Here is a 13,205-nt window from a genome sequence, read left to right on the forward strand (position 1 = left end):
CTTATTTTGTGTATTTGCATCTTCTCTCTTTTTTTCTTTGTTAGTCTCGCTAAAGGTTTGTCAATTTTGTTGATCTTCTCAAAACACCAGCTCTTGGTCTTGTTTATCTTCTCAAGTGCTTTCTTATTTTCTATTTCATTTAGTTCTACTCTTATCTTTGTTATTTCCTTCCTTCTTCCTGTTGGGTTACTTTGTTGTTGTTTTTCTAATTCCTTCAAATGTGCAGTTAGTTCTTCAATTTTTGCTCTTTCTTCTTTTTTGATATATGAATTTATGTCTATAAATTTCCCTCTCAGTACTGCTTTTGCTGCATCCCATACATGTTGGTATGTTGTGTTATCATTATCATTTGTTTCAAGGTAGTCATTGATTTCTTTGGAGATTTCCTCTTTGACCCACTGTTTTTCTAAGATTGTGCTGTTTAATTTCCAAATCGTGGTGTGAAACCTGGGCCTCTGTCCCTTGCAAATTTCCAGCTTTACTCCACTGTGGTCAGAGATATTGTTTTGTATAATTTCCATCTTTCTGAATTCATTAAGCCTTTCTTTGTGGCTAGCATATAGTCTATCTTGGAGAATGATCCATGTGTGCTTGAGAAAAATGTATATCCTGCTGTGTTTGGGTGTAATGATCTATATATGTCTATTAGATCCAGCTCCTGTATTATACTGTTCAAATGTTTTGTTTCTTTAGTGATTCTCTTTTGAGATGTTCTGTCCAAGGTAGATAGTGGTGTATTAAAACCCCCCACTATAATTGTAGATGCATCTATTATTTCACTTAGTTTTTCCAGCGTTTGCCTCATGTATTTAGAGGCACCCTTGTTAGGAGCATAAGTATTTATGATTGTTCGATCTTCTTGACAGATTTTCCCTTTCACTAAAATGTAGTATCCTTCTTTGTCTCTCACAATTGTTTCACATTTAAAGTCTATTTTGTCTGATATTAATATTACTACTCCTGCCTTTTTTTGGTTATTGTTTGCTTGTATGATTGTTTTGCAGCCATTCACTTTCAATCTCCATGCATCTCTGGGTCTAAGATGTGTCTCTTGTAGACAGCATACGGATGGGTCATATTTCCTCATCCAATGTCCCAGTCTGAATCTTTTGATAGGTGAGTTTAATCCGTTGACATTCAGTGTTATTACTTTCAAGGAATTATTTGTGTTAGACATATTTTGATTGGATTTGTGTTTGTCATATTTTGTTTGTATTTTTTTCCTTCTATTTTTGTCTTTTTTTTTGTTGCTCTTATACTCTCCTCCAACTCTGCCTGTCCTGTTTTTTCCTTTCTTCCTGCAGAACTCCCTTTAGAATTTCCTGAAGGGGAGGTTTCTTCTTGGTATACTCTTTCAGTTTCTGTTTATCTGCGAATATTTTGAACTCTCCATCATGTTTGAATGCTAGTTTAGCTGGATAGATCATTTGGTTGGAAATTTTTTTCCTTTAGTTCTTTGATTATATCATACCACTGCCTTCTTGCCTCCATGGTTTCAGATGAGAAACAGCACTTAATCTTATGGAGCTTCCCTTGTATATGATGGTTTTCTTTTCTTTTGCTGCTTTTAGGATTTTCTCTTTGTCTTGAGCATTGGATAATTTGACAAGTATATGTCTTGGAGTGGGCCTGTTGGGGTTTTTGACTTGTGGAGTGTGCTGTGCTTCTTGGATATGTACATCTGTCTCTTTCAGTAGATTTGGGAAGTTTTCAGCCATTATTTCCTGCAGCACTCCTTCTGACCCCTTTCCCTTCTCTTCTCCTTCTGGAATGTCTACAATACATATGTTTGAGCGTTTTGCATTGTCATTCGTGTCCCTAAGTCCTAGCTGGATTTTTTCTATCTTTTTATCGACCCCTTTTACTATCTGTTTGATTTCTGATGTACTGTCTTCCACATCACTAATTCTCTGCTCTGCCTCTTCTAGTCAGCTAATATTTGCTGCAAGTGTATTTTTTATTTCTTGAACTGTGGTGTTCATTCCCATCATATCTGTTATCTTTTAGCGTATGTCTGCAATTTCCCCTCCAAGTGTTGTCTTCATTTTGTTAACCTCCTTCATTACTTCATCAAATTTGTTGGTGATAAATGTTCTGAGATCTTTCATTGCTTGTGCGAAGTTCTGCTCCCCTTCCTGATTTTTAGTTTGTTGATTTGATTCAGCCATGTTTTCCCGATTACTGGTTTGGTTTGTAGATTTTTGTTGCTGTCTGGTCATCATTTTATCTTGATGGGTTTAATCAGTTCCTTAGCTTCTTTGTCTGCTCTTGGAGATTAATTAGCTGTTGTTTTTGCATAGGTGTTATATCTTCTCTTTGTGACTTTGTTCTTCTTATTCTAATTTCTTATTGCTGGTTAAGTTCACTTTAAAGGAAAGTATTAGTGCCGGGGAAAGGCAATTGTGTAAGCAAGGAAAAAGTGTAAAGTAGTATTGGTGATATATGTTAACAAAGCAAGAATATGAGATCTAAGAGGATGGAGGTTAGATTCATGTAAAATTGTGTAGAGTTATAACAGTAGGTAGAGTACCTATTATGAGGTAGATGACTGAATATGGGAGGAATATAGTATGAGCTAAAAACTATTGTTTTCATGAGAGAGGGAAAGAGAAAAGAAAGGTAATAGTTTCTAGAGTGGATAACAGATAGAAAACAAAACAAGGGTATTAGAAATTAAGAGTTAGATACCTTGTGGATCAAAGAAAGGGAGGTGGGAGATGGAATATAGGAGAGACAGTAGATGATGGCGGATATCAAGATGTAGGGGAAAGGGGATAGTGTAGGTAGCCTAAATCAGTTCACACAGAAATGAGGCAGTGGAGGATGAGAAAACCCAGCAAATGTGAGGTGTTCCCTGCAGCACCTATTGTATAATTGAGTTAAAATAAAGTAAGTAGAAAATGAGGGACAAGAGGGAGAGTGAAAACAGAAAAAGAAAAAAGAAAAAATGAAAATAGAAAGAAAGAAGAGAAGAAAGGAAAAAAGTAAAAGGGGGTGGGCAAAGGGTGGGGAACAGGTAGGGGAAAGGAAAAAAGAGATATACGCGAACCACAATTGCAACACCAACTACAACAACAACAAAAAAACCCTAAATAACTGAATAAAAAAGAAGACGTTGGGGGATATGCTGGGAGAAAAGACTAGGAGATAATGCAATATTAGCAATCAGGACATTAAAAAAAGTAAAAAATAAGATAAAATGAAAATAAAAACAAAACAAAATGAAACGGTAAAGAAAAAATGCAAATGTTGAAGGCTAGGGCATTCAAGAACCTCAGATGGACCTCAGGGCATGATGGATTCAGGGGTGGTAAGTCTGAGATATTGAAGACTCAAGTGGTGTGAGTCTCTGGGGTGTGGGTCACCAGAGTTCAGGGGATTCAGACCTGGCAACCTCAAATCTGGTCAACAGGAAGCCTAGGAGCCCTGCAGTGTAACTCAGCCCTCAGGGATCCCCGCAGCTGGGTGCCAGCCCTCTGGGGGAAGTCAGATCCGCAAACTCTATATTATGTCTGAACCCTGCAATTCACTTACTCACTAGGGTTTATTTATGTGGATATTTTGTCAATTCAGCTTTATGACTGCTCCCACCCTGTGATCCCACAAAATGGCCACCTGAGGGCACCTCTACACCGCAGCCAATTTAATGACACAGGTCTGAAGCCCAGCCCATGGGTTGGGCTCCAGTTGGAAATGCCGAAAACAGATTCCAAAACTGGAATTCCCAGGCTTCACAAAATATTCCCCAATCGGCTTCCAGATGTGTCCCCCTCCCTCACCGCACCCTGTAACAACCTCCCAATTACGTCCTTTTATTGCCAACAATCTAATTCTATTGCAGATCGGCAGCCAGGCCTGTGGGGGCAGGGCTCCAGGCAGAATCGTTATTATTTGTGTCCGCAATCAAAAATTCCCCCGCTTCACAACAAAACACCGTCTGTCTCCCCAAATCAATCCGCAAAGGCTTCCCGTCCCATCAACCCCCCAACAGCCCGCCCAGGACTCGCGAATTCCCCAGCACCACAGAGCCACCAAAAAGCATGACCCCAGTGCAGGTTCCATGGCTCCACCCACCCCCAAGGAGGGAGCACCCATGTGCAGGTCTCACCTCCGGGCAATAGAACCCAGATTATATCTTATAGACCAGTCCTCTCCATTACCTTCCCACCAAATCGATGTCCAGACACTTCCTGTCTGCAAAAGTCCTGAAAAAGCATGGTCCCAGAGAACTCCAGCGATGGCCAGCTGCCTCTTCCCAGGAGAGAGACGGCAAGGCAAGCTCACTCAGTCACCATCTTGCCGGAAGTCCTCTTGTATATTAAACATTAAATCACTTTGCTCAAATAGTTTATTATTTCTAGTTGTTCTCTTGTAGATTTTAAAGGATTTTCTGTATATAGGAATATATCATCCATAAAAAGCAAAAGTTTTATTTCTTCCTTTAGTATTTTGGTGACTTTTATTTCTTTATTTCTTGCCTACTTACTCTAGCTAGAATTTCTAGCACAATATTGAATAACAGTGATGACAGTGGGCATCCTTGTCTTTTTTTTCCCCCAATCTCAATGGTCAAGTTTTCAGTCATTCATTATGATATTTTTCATGGATTTTTCCCTTATGCACTTTATCGTTTGGAGAAATTTTCCTGTTATTCCTATCTTTCAGAGTATTTTCATAAAGAAGGAATGTGGCATTTTGTCTGTGCCTTTTCTACATCAAATGAGATGATCCTGTGATTTTTTCATCTTCATTTTATATTTTTGGTATGTTACACTGATTGAGTATCTTCTGTTGAGCCACACTTGCATTCCAGGTATAAAACCCATTTCATCATGATGATTAGTTTTCTAATATACATTGGAATTCAGTTAGAAAATATTTTTGTTGGGGATTTTTCATCTTTATTTATTAGAGAAACTGGTCTATAATTTTCTCTTTTTCAATATCTCTATTTGACTTTGGTGTTAATTATTTGATTTGGTGATGTTTCCTTCTTTGAATGAGTTTGCTAGCATTCCATTTTGTTCAATTTTTGGGATCATTTTGAAGAAGAATGGTATTAGAATGCCTTCAAATACTTTGTAGAAATCACTTGAAAAGCCATCTGGTAATGGGTTTTCATTTTTGGTGGGTGTTGTTGATTCTATCAATTTCTTTGCTTTTGGTTAATTTCTTGAAGTCTTTAATTTCTTCTGAGGTCATTGTGGTTTGCTCATGTGTTTCTAGGAATTTTTCCATTTCCTCAATTTGTCTACTTTTTTGGTATACAGCTGTTAATAATATCCTTTTAGCATCTGTTTATTTTTGTTAGGTCAGTGGTCATGTACCCTTTCTCATTTCTGATTTTCTTTATTTGCATCTTCTTGCTTTTTCATTTTTAGTCTAGCTGAGGATTGTCAGTTTTGTTGGTCTTCTCAAAGAATGTGCTTTTGGTTCTATTGATTTTGTTTTGATTTTAATTCTACATTTTATTTATTTCTTCTCTAATCGTTACTGTTGCATTCCTTCTGCTTGCTTTTGGATTCATTTGCTGTTCTTTTCCTAGTTCCTCCATGTGTCCAGTTAGGTTTTTGATTGTAACTCTCATTTTAATGTGAGCATTGAGAGCTGTCAATTTTCCTCTCAGCACTGCTTTTGGTGTCTATATGTTTTGATATGCTGTCTTCTTGTTTCCTGTCATCTTGAGATATTTATGATACCTCTTGTAATTTTCCTTTGAAACACGAAGTATTTAATTGTATTGTTTAATTTCCATATTTTTGTGAATTTCTAGTTTTTCCTCCCATTACTGATTTCCAACTTTATTCTGCTATGTTCAGAGAATGCTTTCTATCATTGTAATCTTTCCAAATTTGTGGAGATCTGACTTAATTCCCCACATAAGTACTATCAGGAAGAAAAATCCATGAGCACTTGAAAGGAATATATACATATATACACAAATATTTGAGGGTTGAATGTAATACAAATGTCCGATAGGTCTAGTTCATATATCACATTTGTCAAGCTCTCTATTTCCTTACTTTTCCTTTGACCAGATGTTCTACCCATTGCTGAAAGTAGTGTGACTTCTCCAACAGTTATTGTAGAGATATATATCCCTCCCTTCAGTTTTGCCAGTGTGTGCCTCATTTGGGTGTACATAACTTAGATGAACAATATTTATTATTGTTATTTCTTCTTGGAAATTGTCCCTGTTATTATATATAACCACTTCTTCATCTCTTTTAATACATTTGCTTTTAAAATCTATTTTTCTGATATTAGCATTGCTTCTCCAGATCTTTTTTGTACTAGTATTTATTTGCATGGAATATTTCTTCCCATACTTTTACTTTCAGCCTGATTTTGCCCATGTGCCTAAGGTGAGTCTCTTGTAGACAACAAACAGATGACTGGTATTTTTATCTGTTCTGTCATTCTATATCATTTAATTGGGGAGTTGTAATAGTCTGGGAAAGGGGTGCCAATTTCTGCTATCCTATTAGCTCTAGAGAGAGATGGTAATAGATAAAAGGTTTGGTTTAAATTGCCAGTCCCAGTTTTCTGTGGTGGTAGTTATGTTTAAGACAGCTAAGAGGGGTAAAGAAGAGGCATTTCCCTGTTAGTAATTGTTTAGTGAGAAACTATAGGAAATGAAAACAGGTAAGTTTTCTTAAGGGGTGTCTGGTTTGCCTTGCCCCTAGCAATAGGTGTTTGGACTAGAATTAGAGGGACAGCTGGATTTGACACAGAAATCACATAGCTTTGTCTCTTGATGTATTTCAAGCCATCCAATGACTGGTGCTCATATCCCCCATCAGGTGCTTCTGGTGAGTTGGCACTTCCCTGGCAAACTGGCTTCACTCAGGTTAAGTGCCCCCAGCTGGGAAGTTCCTTTAACTTTCACAGCATTCTCTGGTGGGGACCAGGGAGCACCACATACTTATTTTCTGCAAGAAATGGTTAACAAAATGAAGATGGAAAAGCATTAAGTTCCTCTAGGTTCTTGGCTATTTTGCACAAATGAATATAGTAACACACCAATTTAGTTAGGCCAGTAAAAAAAAAAAATTATTGGGGAATGGGTAAAAGAACAGAGCTTGCTAAGAAATGGGAGAGAAAGAAAGAAATGCAAACCAAGATTTGGTGCAGGCTTCTCTAGGCAAAGAAGAATATGCTACTATTTTTTCAAATATTTATTTTTTAATTTATATCTCTTGCCTTCCCCCTCTCCCATTGTCTGCTCTCTGTGTCCATTTGCCACATGTTTCTCTGTGTACACTTGCATTCTTGTCAGCAGCACCAGGAATCTGTGTCTCTTTTTGTTGCATTATCTTGCTGCATCAGCTCTCCATGTGTTCAGTGCCACTCCTGGGCAGGCTGCCCTTTTTCACATGGGGTGGCTCTCCTTACAGGGTGAATTCCTTATGCATGAGATTCCCCTATGTGGGGGGCACCCCTGTGTAGCAGGGCACTCCTTGCATGCATGAGCACTATGTATGGGCTAGTTCACCACACAGGCCATGAGGCCCTGGTTTTGAACCCTGGGCATCCTATGTGGTAGGTGGACACTCTATCAGTTGAGCCAAGTTCACTTCCCCATGCTGTTTTTCTCTATTTCTTTAAAATGTTACATTCAAATAATATGAGGTCCCCATATACCCAGCATGATGGACAGGCATCTAATAAATAAATAATGATCAACAGGCATTTAATAAAGCCACAGTCTCCTTATTTCCATGGAAAAAATGATTTCAAAAGAGTGTTCTGGTAGGCAAAATGCATGCCAAAAACATGCTTCCTGAAGTTTCCTGAACTTTTGAAAATAAAATTTAATGGAATTTATGTGTCATCACTTCTCAATTTTTTGCTGTTTTTGTTACACTTTACACTCTTAATAATACACCATGATAATTCTATTAAGTGAAAGATAGTTATATATATACAAATACATATATGTATATTTACCATATTAGAAATTAAAAGGCATACAATTGTAAATGATTTAATTTAGTTAACCGAATGAATCCTATATACATTAATATATTAATATCTTTTGTCCAAAATACATTCATTTCTAAAACCAGGGCATAATGAGAAATTGTTTAGGACTTATGAAAATCTCTTTAAACCAAGAGATTTGCATGTTAAGAAAGAGCTGGAATTTGTTACCTGTGTCTTTATTTATTCTTTTGAGAAAAGAGGACCTCACACAGACATGTTGTCAAAAATAGACATGTTGACTATTTGATAAGCACTTTTAGATAATCATTAATACCTCTTCATAATATTGAAATTCTACAAGAAATTCAACAAGTGGTTACTTACAAAGAATAATTGTAGCTTATAATCTGAAAATATGCATAAACTTTCATATTATGTTAAATTTAAATTCATTGAATTAAAAACATTGAATATTTTCACAGCTGTGCATGATTTTGTAATACTATATATTGCTCATCTAGAAAATATTTACATGTTTACATATTTGGTGAGCTTTCAAATATGAAATAATTCTTACACATATACACTTACAAATATGAAACACATTTATTTCACTAACGATTCTCATGGAGAAGTCTTTCGTTACTGGGAGATTTGTAAGGTTGTGTGGAGAATAATTTTCTAAAATACTAATGTCATTGAAACTAAATGAAATATTTAGCTTCATTTTCATAGATTTTCCTTCAGTAAACTATTTTATTACTAATATTAGTATTCAATTTGATTTTCTTTAATTCCTGATATATCTAAGTAGAAGTTAACCAGTCTGGTAGATCTTTTAAAGAAACTAAATCTTTTTGCTTTTCTTACTTTTTCCTTTCCTTTATCATTTGCTTATCCTCTTCTACTTACTTGAAGGTCACTTTCTTTTCCTGTTTTTTCAGTTAGAAATGACAGTCATTCAGTGGTGCAATAATAGCTTTGGGTTGAATGGTGCTGGTTTGTCTGAGGAATAGGGTGGAGAAGGTGGGGTGCACTGTCTGTGGAACTGGGGGAGGGTTGGGGGACAGAGCAGGTGAACACTGGAAATAGATGGGTATGTGGTTAAAACTACAACACTGGGAATGCTCTTTTGGCAACATGGCAGCGGAGGGTAACTGGTTTAGGGTGTTGGATGAGGGGGACATTAGGCATAGGATGCCCCTGGGGCAGGCTTCTAGGCAGTGTGTTAGTGTGAATCTTGTCATTTTGGGTTGTATCAGTGGGTGGAAACCCACAAAATGAGCAAGAAGGTGTTGCACTCCTGTCCTGGGGAGTCTTGCTATGTTCTGAAATAGAGGGGCAGGAGTCTATAGAGAGCATAGGCAGTTTCAAATAGGAGAGGACAGAACAATACGTCAAGTCCTCCATGTTGTTGTAAGTAACCATGAATCTTGGTCTTCAAGGAGTGAAGCCGGGTGGTTGCCTGGGTCGCAAGGGGAGGGGAGGGAGGAATAGAATAGATGGAACATGGGACATTTTGGGGGTGGGGCAATTGAAGTGGTCTACATAAGCTTGCGATAATGGATACAGGCCATGTTAAATTTCATCAAAATTTATAATAGTGTATAGTCCAATATATAAACCATAATGTAAACAATTGACCGTGGTTAGTAGTTTATTTTCAATATTTGTGCATTAATTGTAACAAATCTACCATCCACATTAAAAAATGCAATTCATACAGGAAAAGAGTAAAGGGGAAGAATGTTGGGTATATGGGAAATATATGTATGTGTATATATATGTATATATAGTTTATTCTATAAAACTGAAATCCAGCCTGATTATTTTATAAAATTATAAAGATAGGTTTCCCAGTTGATATATTTTTTATTTCTCTCCTCTCCCCCCTACCAGTTTGTCTGCTCTCTGTGTTAAATCACTCTGTGTTCTTTTGTGTCCACTTATATTCTGTCAGCAGCACTGGGAATCTGTGTCCTTTTTTGCTGTGTCATCTTGCCATGTCAGCTTTCCATGTGTGGAGCACCACTCCTGAGCAGGCTGGACTTTTTTTGTACTGGGCAGCTTTCCTTACAGGATGCACTCCTTGAGTGTGGGGCTCCCCTGTGCAGGGGAAAGCCCTGCATGGCATGGTACTCATTGAGTGTGTCAAAACTGTGAGTGGGCCAACATATCATGTGGGTATCGGGAGGACCTGAGTTGGAACCCTGGACCTCCTATGTGGTAGGTGGATGCTCTATCCATTGAGCAAAGTCTGCTTTCCAGGTTATATTTTTTAAAGACTTACTTTTCAGAGCTTTTTTGGGAAATACAGAAAGTTTTAGTATCAGAAAGTAGTCATCCCTAATGTAACCACTCAGAAGCAACTACTATTATCATCTTTGAATGATTTCTTCCAGATTTTCTTTTCAAAATATTGCTGAGGCTACACCATATTTTCAAAAACACCTCTATTGAGGTATAGTTCACATGCCATTCAAATCATGCATTTGAAATGAATGATTCAGTGCTTTTTGGTATACTCAGAGTTCTGTAGCCATTACTCAATCTAATTTTAAATCATCCTAGAAAAAACTATGTATCTGCTAGCATATCACTCCCTATTCCCTATGCCACTGCCCATAGTCCACGGCAAACACTGATCAACTTTCTGCCACTATGGATTTGCCTACTCTGGATATTCATATAAATGGAACCAGAAAAAATAGTTTTTGCTACTGGCATCTTTCACTTAGCATGTTTTCAAGGATTATTCATGTTATAGCATGCATAAGTATTTCATTTCTTTTTATTGATGTAAGCTATTCCACTGTATGTGTATGCCACATTTTATGTATCTACTTGTTTATTGATGGACTCTTGGATTGTTTGCACTTTTGACTATTGTGACTAATGCTGCTCTTAACATTCATGTGTAACTTCTTGCACGTACATATGTTTTTATTTCTTTTGGGTATATACCTAGGTGTAGAATTGCTGGCTCATGAGTTAGCTCTATGTCTGACATTTTGAGAAAGTTCTAAAATGTTTTGCAAAGTGACAGCACCATTTAACATTTTCCTCAGGAATGTAAGAAAATTCCATTTCTCCACATCCTATCAGCATATGTTACTGTCATTTTTGTTAAAGCCAATCTAGTTGTGTAAAGTGGTATCTCTTTGTGGTTTTGATTTGCATTTCTCTAATGACAAATGATGTAGTTTTCTTATGCTTATTGGCCAGTTTAGATCTTCTTTGGAGAACTATCTTTTAAGATCTTTCACCCATTTTGAATTTGGATATTTATCTTTTGATTATTGAGCTGCTTTGAGAGTTCTTTTTGTATTTGAGATACCAGTCACACATTAAATATATAATTTGAAATTTTTTTTCTCCCATTCTCTTAGTTGTCTTTTCACTTTCTTGATGAAATTATTTGCAAATGAAAAGTTTTCTTTTTAATAGAGTTAAATTCATCCATTTTTCTTCTATTACCACTGACTCTGGCATCATATCTGAGAAACCATGCCCTAACACAAAGTCAAGGAGATTTGCTTCAATGTTTTCTTTAAGTGTGTCATAGTTTTGCCTCATATATTTATTTTTTTTATTGACTTTGTAATAATATTACATTAAAAATATATATGTGAGGTCCCATTCAACCCCACTCCCCCACCCCCCCCCTCCCCCCCCAACAACACTCATTCCCATCATCATGACACATCCATTGGATTTGGTAAGTACATCTTTGGGCACCTCTGCACCTCATAGACAATGGTTCACATCATGGCCCATACTCTCCTCCATTCCATCCAGTGGGCCCTGTGAGGATTTACAATGTCCGGTGATTACCTCTGAAGCACCATCCAGGGCAGCTCCATGTCCCAAAGACGCCTCCCCCTCTCATCTCTTCCTGCCTTTCCCCATACCCATCAGCCACCATGTCCACTTTTCCCAATCCAATGCCACCTCTTCTATGTGGACATTGGATTGGTTGTGTCCATTGCACCTCTATTGCAAGAGGAGGCTCAGATTCCACATGGATGCTGGATGCATTCCTCCCATTTTCAGTTGTAATCACTCTAGGCTCCATGGTGTGGTGGTTGTCCTTCTTCAACTCCATCTTAGCTGAGTGTGGTAAGTCCAATAGATCAGATTGTAGGTGCTGGAGTCTGTTGAGGCTCAGGACCTGGCTATCACATTGTCAGTCCAGAGATTCAAATCCCCTAAATATATCTTAAACCCCAACATTAACTGCACCTCCAGCACATTAGCATGAAAGTCTTATGAAGGGAGATCCCATCTGAGGACTTAGATATTTAGTTCAACATTTTGTTCTTAAAACTAGATAGAAATACCTTGGAGAAAGATGACAAGCATTAGCAGTCCTTTCACTGACAAACAACACTTGTTTTTCATTTAAAGCTACTTTTTATTATTGAAAAGTTTGATGGAGCCTATTGAAAAGTTTAAATGTGGTATACCAGTTGTGTACTACAATTTAATGGTTTGAGGCTGATAAAACATTGGAAAATAGCTCCTTTTATGGAAAGGTTTGCTGACTTGATGGTTTAATAGAAATGAAAATGAACAAAGTTCAGCCACAATAACATGAATAAATCTCACAAACGTAACTGTAGCAGTTTGATATTATTAAGGAATTACAAAAAGAAATATTGGATTATATTTGTAAAGTGATCTTTTCTTCTGGGGTATTAGATTTTATTGGATTCATAGGTTTACTGAATTAATTATATAAACCTCTTGTGCCAGTAGGGGTGGAAAATCACAAATAAAAGGCATGACAAAGGACAGAGTTAAGAGTTTTTGACGTTGGAGTTTTGATGTTGGAATTTGATGCTGACTCCTTATGCTGGAGCCCCAAGAAGTAAACACATAAAGGAAAGAGAAGCAAGCCCCAGGAAGGTAGGAACCCAGGAAGCCTGAACTCTTGCAGACATCAGCAGATATCTTGCTCCAACATTGAAAATAGACTTTGGAGTAACTTAGGCTTTATGGCCTGGTATCTGTAAGCTCCTACCCCAAATAAATACCCTCTATAAAAACCAACCAATTTCTGGTATTTTGCATCAGCACCCCTTTGGCTGACTAATGCAATAATGTTGTGAGAAAAGCCAGACACAAAAGAATAATACTATATGAGTTCTTACACAAACTTCCAAAGCTAGACTGTTGTATTTAGAGGTATGAGAAGTAATTACCACAAAAGTAACCATAATGATTAACTCATAGAATAGAAGAATGAGTTAAACTTTAGAGAGATGAAGAGAAATTGT

The sequence above is a fragment of the Dasypus novemcinctus genome, chromosome 30, assembly GCF_030445035.2.
Source record: "Dasypus novemcinctus isolate mDasNov1 chromosome 30, mDasNov1.1.hap2, whole genome shotgun sequence".
In the NCBI taxonomy this organism is placed as follows: domain Eukaryota; kingdom Metazoa; phylum Chordata; class Mammalia; order Cingulata; family Dasypodidae; genus Dasypus; species Dasypus novemcinctus.